The sequence below is a fragment of the Aegilops tauschii genome, chromosome 4, assembly GCF_002575655.3.
Source record: "Aegilops tauschii subsp. strangulata cultivar AL8/78 chromosome 4, Aet v6.0, whole genome shotgun sequence".
Lineage (NCBI taxonomy): Eukaryota > Viridiplantae > Streptophyta > Magnoliopsida > Poales > Poaceae > Aegilops > Aegilops tauschii.
In genome coordinates this window covers 156,658,775-156,669,511 of record NC_053038.3, presented here as the reverse complement: position 1 = coordinate 156,669,511, position 10,737 = coordinate 156,658,775, and positions in this window count along the sequence as shown.

Sequence of the window (10,737 nt, the reverse complement as noted above, 5' to 3'; positions counted from 1 at the left end):
GCAGGCCTCCGGTGCCCATCTTCTGCTATAAGAGGTCTTTTACCCTGGAAAAAACCATAAGCAAGCTTTCGGGATGAAACTCCGCCGCCACGAGGCGGAACCAATCTAGGGCTCCTGCGGAGCTGTTCTGCTAGGGAAACTTCCCTCTGGGAGGGGAAAATCATCGCCATCGTAATCACCAACGATCCTCTCATCGGGAGGGGGTCCATCTCCATCAACATCTTCACCAACACCATCTCCTCTAAAACCCCAGTTCATCTATTGTATCCAATATTTGTATCAAAACCTCAGATTGGTACCTGTGGGTTGCTAGTAGTGTTGAGTACTCCTTGTAGTTGATGCTAGTTGGTTTATTTGGTGGAAGATCATATGTTCAGATCATTTATGCATATTAATACCCCTCTGATTATGAACATGAATATGATTTGTGAGTTGTTACGTTTGTTACTGAGGACATGGGAGAAGTCTTGCTATAAGTAGTCATGTGAATTCGGTATTCGTTCGATATTTTGATGAGATGTATGCTGTCTCTCCTCTAGTGGTGTTATGTGAACGTCGACTACATGACACTTCACCATTATTTGGGCCTAGAGGAAGGCATTGGGAAGTAATAAGTAGATGATGGGTTGCTAGAGTGACAGAAGCTTCAACCCTAGTCTATGCGTTGCTTCGTAAGGGGCTGATTTGGATCCATATGTTTCATGCTATCGTTAGGTTTACCTTAATACTTCTTTTGTAGTTGCGGATGCTTGCAATAGGGGTTAATCATAAGTGGGATGCTTGTCCAAGAAAGGGCAGTACCCATGCACCGGTCCACCCACATACCAAATTATCAAAGTAACGAACGCGAATCATATGATCGTGATGAAAACTAGCTTGACAATAATTCCCATGTGTCCTTGGGAGCGTTTTCCTTCATATAAGAGTTTGTCCAGGCTTGTCCTTTACTACAAAAAGGATTGGGCCATCTTTCTGTACCTCATTTACTTTTATTACTTGTTATCCGTTACAAATTACCTTATCATAAAACTATCTGTTACCGATAATTTCAGTGCTTGCAGAGAATACCTTACTGAAAACCGCTTGTCATTTCCTTCTGCTCCTCGTTGGGTTCGACACTCATACTTACCGAAAGGACTACGATAGATCCCCTACACTTGTGAGTCATCACCGTATCGGGAACTGCGCCGCCCGTTGTAAAATTGAATAGTACTGCACCGCCCGCTGCACGCCCGGCTGAACACGCTTCCTTGCCTCCATCAAACCCCTCCGCTAAACCCGCATGCAAAACGAGAAACCTACTGTGGCCACACGTCCGTTCATGAGCGGGCTGGAATTAAACGCAACACCGGCCAAGCTCCTCCCGTCCGCCATCAGTTTAAACAAGGCCAGACGCCGGCCAAGCTCCTACCGTCTACCCTCTATTTAAATGAGGCCAGACAGATAGCGGGCAAGAATCGCACCCCTCCGCCGCTCCCCCATCTCCTCCTTCACCATTTTCTCCACTCTTATGATGGCTTTTGAGGAGCCGTTCTCAGGCATACTACCAGGCTGGGTGGCCCACCGAGCCCTCCGGATATGGGCGAGGCCGCTCGGTGCTTCACCAACCTCGCTTGGCCCGACAGAGCCACTTGCCGCCCCAAGCCGGCGCGTGGTTCCGCAACTCGCCGCTCCAGTTCAGCTCGATGAGGAGTGGCAAGTTGCTCCATGCCGGCATGGTGGCGAGCACTGTGACGCCCCCGATTTGACCGTACACTAATCATGCATGCAAATGTGTACGATCAAGATCAGGGACTCACGGGAAGATATCACAACACAACTCTAAAACATAAATAAGTCATACAAGCATCATAATACAAGCCAGGGGCCTCGAGGGCTCGAATACCAGTGCTCGATCATAGACGAGTCAGCGGAAGCAACAATATCTGAGTACAGACATAAGTTAAACAAGTTTGTCTTAAGAAGGCTAGCACAAAAGTAACAACGATCGAAAAGGCAAGGCCTCCTGCCTGGGACCTCCTAACTACTCCTCGAAGCCGAACTCCATGTAGAATCATCCTCGGGATCTCTAGCTCCTGGACTCCAGCATCTGGTTGCGACAATCCGGTATAGAAAGGGGAAAAGAGGGAGAAAAGCAACCGTGAGTACTCATCCAAAGTACTCGCAAGCAAGGAGCTACACTACATATGCATGGGTATATGTGTAAAGGACCATATCAGTGGACTGAACTGCAGAATGCCAGAATAAGAGGGGGATAGCTAGTCCTGTCGAAGACTACACTTCTGGCAGCCTCCATCTTGCAGCATGTAGAAGAGAGTAGATTGAAGTCCTCCAAGTAGCATCGTATAGCATAATCCTACCCGGCGATCCCCTCCTCGTCGCCCTGTTAGAGAGCGATCACCGGGTTATATCTGGCACTTGGAAGGGTGTGTTTTATTAAGTATCCAGTTCTAGTTGTCATAAGGTCAAGGTACAACTCCGGGTCGTCCTTTTACCGAGGGACACAGCTATTCGAATAGATAAACTTCCCTGCAGGGGTGCACCACATAACCCAACACGCTCGATCCCATTTGGCCGGACACACTTTCCTGGGTCATGCCCGGCCTCGTAAGATCAACACGTCGCAGCCCCACCTAGGCTCAACAGAGAGGTCAACACGCCGGTCTAAACCTGTGCGCGCAGGGGTCTGGGCCCATCGCCCTATGCACACCTGCACGTTGCGTACGCGGCCGGAAGCAGACCTAGCCCCCTTAATACAAGCGCGAGCTTACGGTCCAATGCGGCGCGCGCCACTCAGTCGCTGACGTCAAAAGAGCTTCGGCTGATACCATGACGTCGGGATACCCATAACTACTCCCGCGTAGATGGTTAGTGCGTATAGACCAAATGGCCAGACTCAGATCAAATACCAAGATCTCGTTAAGCGTGTTAAGTATCTGCGAACGCCGACCAGGGCCAGGCCCACCTCTCTCCTAGGTGGTCTCAACCTGCCCTGTCGCTTCGCCATAAAGTAACAGTCGGGGGCCGTCAGGAACCCAGGCCCACCTCTACCGGGGTGGAGCCACCTGTCCTTTCAGCCCCCTCACCAGGATCACTTGCGGGTACTCCTCGAGCCGACCCGACTTTAGTCACCACATGTGTCATGTATATAATGTATATAGTATATGCCCGTGATCACCTCCCGAAGTGATCACGGCCCAGTAGTATAGCATGGCAGACGGACAAGAGTGTAGGGCCACTGATGGAACACTAGCATCCTATACTAAGCAGTAGGATAGCAGGTAAGGTAACAACTGTAGCAACAATGATAGGCTATGCATCAGAATAGGATTAACCGAAAGCAGTAACATGCTACACTACTCTAATGCAAGCAGTATAGAGAAGAATAGGCGATATCTGGTGATCAAGGGGGGGGGGGCTTGCCTGGTTGCTCTGGCAAGTAGGAGGGGTCGTCAACCCCGTAGTCGAACTGGGGGTCGCCGGCAGTCTCAGGGTTACCGGAAAGAAGTAAAGGAGGGGGAACACCATAAATAACAGAGCAATCAAAAGTAACACAAAGCAAGACGCGGCGATACGTTGTGCTAGGGGTGACCTAACGTAGGGATAGGTGATACCGGCGAAAGGGGAAACATCCGGGAAAGTATCCCCGGTGTTTCGCGTTTTCGGACAGGTGAACCGGAGGTGAAATGTTACAGGTTTGCTATGCTACGGATGTGTGGCGGACGAACGGGCTGCGTATCCGGATTCGTCTCGTCGTTCTGAGCAACTTTCATGTAGAAAGTATTTCCATCTGAGCTACGGTTTAAAAGATATGATTTTCTAAAGATTTACTAATTTCTGGAATTTAATTAATCATTTAACTTAGTTCGAAATTGGATTTATGACATCAGCATGATGTCATGCTGACATCAGCAGTCAACAGGGGTTGACTAAGTCAAACTGACATGTGGGTCCAATGGGACCCACCTGTCATTCTCTGTTTAGGTTAATTAGGGTTTATCTAATTAATTACTGTTTAATTAAATTAACTAATTAATTAGATTAATTTAAATAGGGTTAATTAACTTAATTAATTAACTAATTAATTAGATTAATTTAAACAGGGTTAATTAACTTAATTAATTAATTACTTTTATTTTTATTTTTATTTTCTTTATTTATTTATTAATTTTTATTAATTAAGTTATTATTTTTATTAGTATTTTTTTATTAAACGTTCTGGGGCGTGGGCCCCTATGTCATAGGCCCATATGGCCAATAGGGTTAATGGGCGCGGGGTGTGGGCGTGGGCGCCCGTGCACCCGAACGGGGCAACAGGGGGCGCCGGCGGTGGCCGTAGCCCGGCACGGCGGGGCGAGGCCGTGGCCTCGGCGGGGCTCGTGGGCTGGTGCGGTAGAGCGATGCGGGGCGTGCGCGGGGAAGGGCGCGTACGGCGAGTGGGCGGCGGCCCGGCGAAGTGCACAGGGGCGCGGCGACGCACGATGGTGGATGTGCGGGACGACGGGGAAAGGGAAGCAGCGGGAAAGGGGGTTCTCACCCCCGTTGCAGGGGAGTTTGGTGGCGAGGCGCGATGGCGCCGACGGGGAGGAGGACGAGGCGGACGGCGGTGAGGTTCGGGGTCGGCCGGCGATGGAGAGGCGGGGCGGGGCAGTCCAGCGACCGACGAGGTGGGGCGTCGGGGTGGCGCCGGGGACGAGGAGGTCCGGCGTCGGGAGGGGCTCCGCGCGGCGACGTCGGCCTCAGGCCGCCGCGGGTGTCGGGGGCGAGGCGAGGCTCAGTGGACCTCCGGGCGGCGAGGGACGGCGACGGGCCGTCGGGGGCGACGCGGCAGGCGCGGCGAGGGGCGCCGCTGAGGGAGAGGGGACGGGAGCGCGAGGATGAAGGCGGGGGCTGGCGAGGTCCAGGCGACGGCGCGGGCGGGGACGGGCGCGGGGGCGCCCAGATCGAGCGGGGGGAGGAGGGGGACGTGCGAGAGAGAGGGGATCCAGAGAGGAGTGGGGTAGTGGGGGGCGACGGGGTGGAGAGGGTTAGGGTTTCGGGAGTGGGAGGGATAAGGAGGCCCAGTCGGGCCTGGTGGGCCGGCCGGTGCGGCGGCTAGCTGGGCCGTTCGGTCCACCTTGGGGGGGGGGTGTTTTATTTCTTTTTTTTGTTTCTTTTTTGTTTTCTTTTCTTTATCTATTTTTTTCTATTTTATTCTTTCAATTTCTGTTTTATAAAATATAAATACAACTCCTAAATTAATGTTATAATTTATTCTACTGCCCCAAAAAGTTTGACACCTAATTAAAATAGTTTGCATTATTATTATTATTTTGAAAAGGCACTTAATTAATTGTCATAGCTGCTGTTTTAATTACTTTAGAGCCTTTAAACATTTTATAAAATTGTGGTTTCTCCACAATAATTACCTATGCATTATTTGGCAACACCCCAACATTTTAGTTTTAATATTTGAAAATCTTTACCGTTTGACTTTATTTTAAGTTTGAATCTCGAATCGATTTTGAACTAACACGAGATTAACAACAGTAACCGAGGTGACGTGGCACCATTAGCAGAGGTTTACTGTAGCTTGATTATCTGGGCGTCACAATTCTCCTCCACTACAAGAAATCTCGTCCCAAGATTTAAGAGGGAAGTAAAGGGGGAAGGTTCGGGTTACGCAATTCTACGGAGTGTTCTTGGTCTTGGTTGTTCTTCTCGAAGAGGTTGATCCATTACGTTGATGTCTTCATTCTGCTGTTTCAGGTCATCATGATGAAGTTGTCGTCCTTTCTTTGGGAACTCCATCGTACTTATGACAGAGTAAGGGGGGTATTCTGGAAGAACGGACTTCTGCCGGGTTTACTATCTGGTCAACATCATCGGGGAAGGTGGTGGAAAGTATCCCTCGAACTAAATCTTAAGAAAAGTCGAGAGCAAGTAAGAAAGTACCATGAGAAGTTTCAAACGGGTAGGCAATCGTTCGAAGCCTGAAACAAATTGTGAAAGGGGTTCAAAGCAATCGTAATAAGTATTATGTCTGATGCCAGTATAGATCAGTAGGACGGTGGTCCGTGAATTACATACGAGGCCTCGCGCGATGAATAAATTTGGGAACAAGGGGTGCACAGGAGAGTCAGGTTTCGATCCTGTGGAACTGTGGGTTATGGGCCCACCATGTGGGTTATGGGCCCACCATGTGGGTTAAAAGTAGGAAGGGCGGTGACATCTTGCACGATCATGATAGCAAGGCATGTCAGAGGGTAGCCTGTCAGTTATATGTCAGCAACATCGCGGTACCAAGGGCGAGGAACGAAGAGAACCATTTTCCTGCTCGTTGAAACGAGGCGGACCATTAGGCAAAGTTCTCGTCCATCGGTGGTTACGGAAATGTCACCAACAATAGTAACATGGTCTTACTGACAGAGTTGTACACCGAGGTGTTTACATAAGCAGGAGAATATTACTGCTTGGATCATATAGATCACCAGAAAGATTAAACCAAACAATGGAAAGGAAAATATGATTATCAGATTAAACAGAAGAATGGAAAGGAAAATGTGTTTAAACGCATATTTCAATGGTATATCCATCCCAAGGACAAGCAGAGCATGATATCCATGACATGATATAATGTAGAAAACTCTTTAGGTACGGGAGAGAAATTTCGTGCCATTACCCATACAACGGTGTTTGGATAATTGAGCGAGAAACATTTAGCATTGGGCTTCAAATGTTCCTGTTGAAAATCGGAGTACCATAGACATGCTTCGAGATAGCATTGACATGGTCAACAGGTGAAGATCAGACTTTGGAAACAAAAAGGATCCATCAGGAACAACTTATAGAATAAGTCTTACGATTTCCTCATGGAAGAATAGCTAACCTTGCTAAAAGGGAAAACTTATAACAATAGGTCCTCCGGCCAGGTGTGTTTGGCATGTCATCACCTTACCGGGTCATAAATAGGCCAATGTTATAACTCTTGGAAATATGTTCCAAACATCATATCTGACCGAGATTCAGATCTGATTGGTGTCAGGATAACTCAGACTCAGGATGCCTGAGAAGGAAGGTTCAACACAAATTGTCGAAACGACATCGAAGATTCTCGGGAGATGAACTATGGAAGCGAGTTCCGAACAAGGGTTCATCATTACATCAAGGAGAGGTGAGGAGGTGACTGATTGACTCAGCGACAATCCATTGAGATTTCCAGAAGATGGATTTCCACAACTATGTGAACAAGGAGGTATCATTAGCTAGATCGAATGACTTAACGATGTATGCTCGAGGAAAACATACACAGTTAAACATTGGTTGAAATGTGCACCCGAAATATGGGCTAGGTAGCACAATCAATGTTCGAATGATGATTCATTAAGCCATAGACGTAGAATGAAACTATAGGCCAATAACTTCAAAGCAGTAGGGTTACTAGAAGTTTAGAATTTACACATCACAGACCATTTGTCGGTATTTCGTTTAGAAACAACACGGGGATCAGAAAACAAATGGAGATGGCGAGAAGTATTACTATATCAAGAATTCTCAAGAGGTGGAGAAACTCTCACAATATCCTTGACATAAAGGATGGTAATACTCCAAGGTAGAACATAACATAGGCTGGTTAGCAAGGAGCTCCATAACTTGATCAAGTTTGTGATGAAAGGAATGAAAGGTTTTTGTCGATGGTAACTCAAATTACCAAGGAACGAGGATGGCACTTACATCAAGAATTCCATTGATATCTTGGAAGGAGTCAAAATGTTGATGATGTTCACGGCAAATTTTGTCAAGAGGCTCCACGAAGATGTAATCGATCGGCGATGACATCAAGTCAAAGGAATGATGAAGCGATAGGTTAATGGAACCAAGGGGAAGGCACAAACTTGAAATCAAGCTTGTTGTTCAAGGCGAACTAATATGACGAGGAAGATCGACGTAAGCTTAGCTCATCATCGAAAGTTGTGTTCCGGGAAGGACCGGGTAGCACAGTTAAAAGTTTGCACGATAATGATATAGCCGATAAGGCTAGGAATGACTTGAAGGATTATTACACTCGTAAGCAACAAGAATTACTTAGAGTTATTGAATCGGAGTGCGGAATCGATTCGCTTATCGGTGTTCTCGAGTGACTAATAACTCAGAGCCCGTGGAAAATTGGAATCAGTGAGAATGTAGCACTTGATGAAAAACTCATAAGAAGTTATGCAGTTCCATGATAATCTCGAGATACCAGGGGGTAATACTCGACGACAGATCAAGGTAAAGGTTGGACTAGGGTATTGCCCTGCAGAAGACAAGTGCTCAAACTTGCACGAGAAACGGAATCAAGGAGAAACATGGTCGGAACCACGTCCACGGATACCAGATGAACTTATTACAAGGGGGTAATTATTATAAGAGAAGCTTCCATGATAGGATCTACATCGTTCCCATGGGCATGAAAACAAAGGTTCAAGGTCGACTCCCACTTCTTCAATGCATAACCTTCCATTCGTCTCTCGTATTTTGATAATGACATTAGTTGTCGAAAGTTTTACCTGGTGCAATACCAGATAAGTATGTCCCGCGAAATCTTTCGGGTTCACACAGATTAAGGAAGGCATAGGTTCAACCCATCGGGGCATCGTAGAAAGATATACTACAAACTTCAGGAGTAAATAACACAAGCTCAGAAGTAGAGCATGGTTGACAAAGCAGGGGATACAATTTACCAAAGGCATTATGTATCCGAGGAAAAGCTCACCAGCTTATTTAATACGGAGGACATTGTCGGATAAAATCCGACAAAAGGGTCTGGTGTTCCACAAGGAATCTGATGTGAGCATCAGTACTCAACCAGAGGAAGAAAGAATGTAAGGAGATCAGACTATAGAAACAACTGACTAACTCACGAGCTCAAATGCAAATGAATTATGAATTCCAAGTCAAGGGATCAGAAGCAATGCTCTGATTAGGGATGGATAAGTTGAATAGCCTTAGGGGTACAATCGATGACGATTTGATTGGTCGAGATCCAGCTCATGTTAAAGATGTCTGAGCCGGAAGGATGAATTCTAGGGTCTGATTGAGGATGGCGAGCATTCGCAACATATTGAATCAATGGACTCAAAAAGATAATGACAAGAGATGCCAATAAGATTACGAGACTTAAGATTAATCATAATGCAAGTAAGCAAGAATTTCAAGAGCAAAAAGGCTCCTGAAGATTTTCGGAAGATCGAATGATATCTTGAACACTATTGTGAAATACTTGAATCAACTGGGGATGACCGGATACTCGGTAAGTGCTAGAAATTATCCGTAGTGGTATTCATGTGGCAAAGAACAGCAAGGCAGTAAGCTCAAAGGATTCTCGGAGTAGCAAAGAGAATTTCGGGGTATCTTGTAATAGCAAGATCAACTGGGAAGCATTGTAGGAATGGCGAGTATACGTGGTTATCCACAGGGGTTTATCGATGGAAGGGAATTGCAAAAGCAATGAACACAAGTTCTCGGGTTATCAACGGAGAGTATCTTCAGGGTCTTCACGTGCAGCAGACGATCATCGGTAATAAGGGGCTCTCCGGGTGAAAGTGATAACGAGATCCTAATGTTAGATTTAGTAAAATTCACTTAACCCGAATAGAAGAGAGATCAGAGTCCCAGAGTATAGACAAGGAGTAAAAGATCCTAATACCACCCAATGGCGACGTGGGCCCATAAGCCACACAGCCATGTTAGTAAAAGTTTTTGTAATGTCTAGACTCGACTTCGGCCAAGGAGTGTGGAAAGGGGGATTCCTACAGGCAGTCGGCTCTGATACCAACTTGTGACGCCCCCGATTTGACCGTACACTAATCATGCACGCAAATGTGTACGATCAAGATCAGGGACTCACGGGAAGATATCACAACACAACTCTAAAACATAAATAAGTCATACAAGCATCATAATACAAGCCAGGGGCCTCGAGGGCTCGAATACCAGTGCTCGATCATAGACGAGTCAGCGGAAGCAACAATATCTGAGTACAGACATAAGTTAAACAAGTTTGCCTTAAGAAGGCTAGCACAAAAGTAACAACGATCGAAAAGGAAAGGCCTCCTACCTGGGACCTCCTAACTACTCCTCGAAGCCGAACTCCATGTAGAATCATCCTCGGGACTCTAGCTCCTGGACTCCAGCATCTGGTTGCGACAATCCGGTATAGAAAGGGGAAAAGAGGGAGAAAAGCAACCGTGAGTACTCATCCAAAGTACTCGCAAGCAAGGAGCTACACTACATATGCATGGGTATATGTGTAAAGGACCATATCAGTGGATTGAACTGCAGAATGCCAGAATAAGAGGGGGATAGCTAGTCCTGTCGAAGACTACGCTTCTGGCAGCCTCCATCTTGCAGCATGTAGAAGAGAGTAGATTGAAGTCCTCCAAGTAGCATCGTATAGCATAATCCTACCCGGCGATCCCCTCCTCGTCGCCCTGTTAGAGAGCGATCACCGGGTTATATTTGGCACTTGGAAGGGTGTGTTTTATTAAGTATCTAGTTCTAGTTGTCATAAGGTCAAGGTACAACTCCGGGTCCTCCTTTTACCGAGGGACACGGCTATTCGAATAGATAAACTTCCCTGCAGGGGTGCACCACATAACCCAACACGCTCGATCCCATTTGGCCGGACACACTTTCCCGGGTCATGCCCGGCCTCGTAAGATCAACACGTCGCAGCCCCACCTAGGCTCAACAGAGAGGTCAGCACGCCGGTCTAAA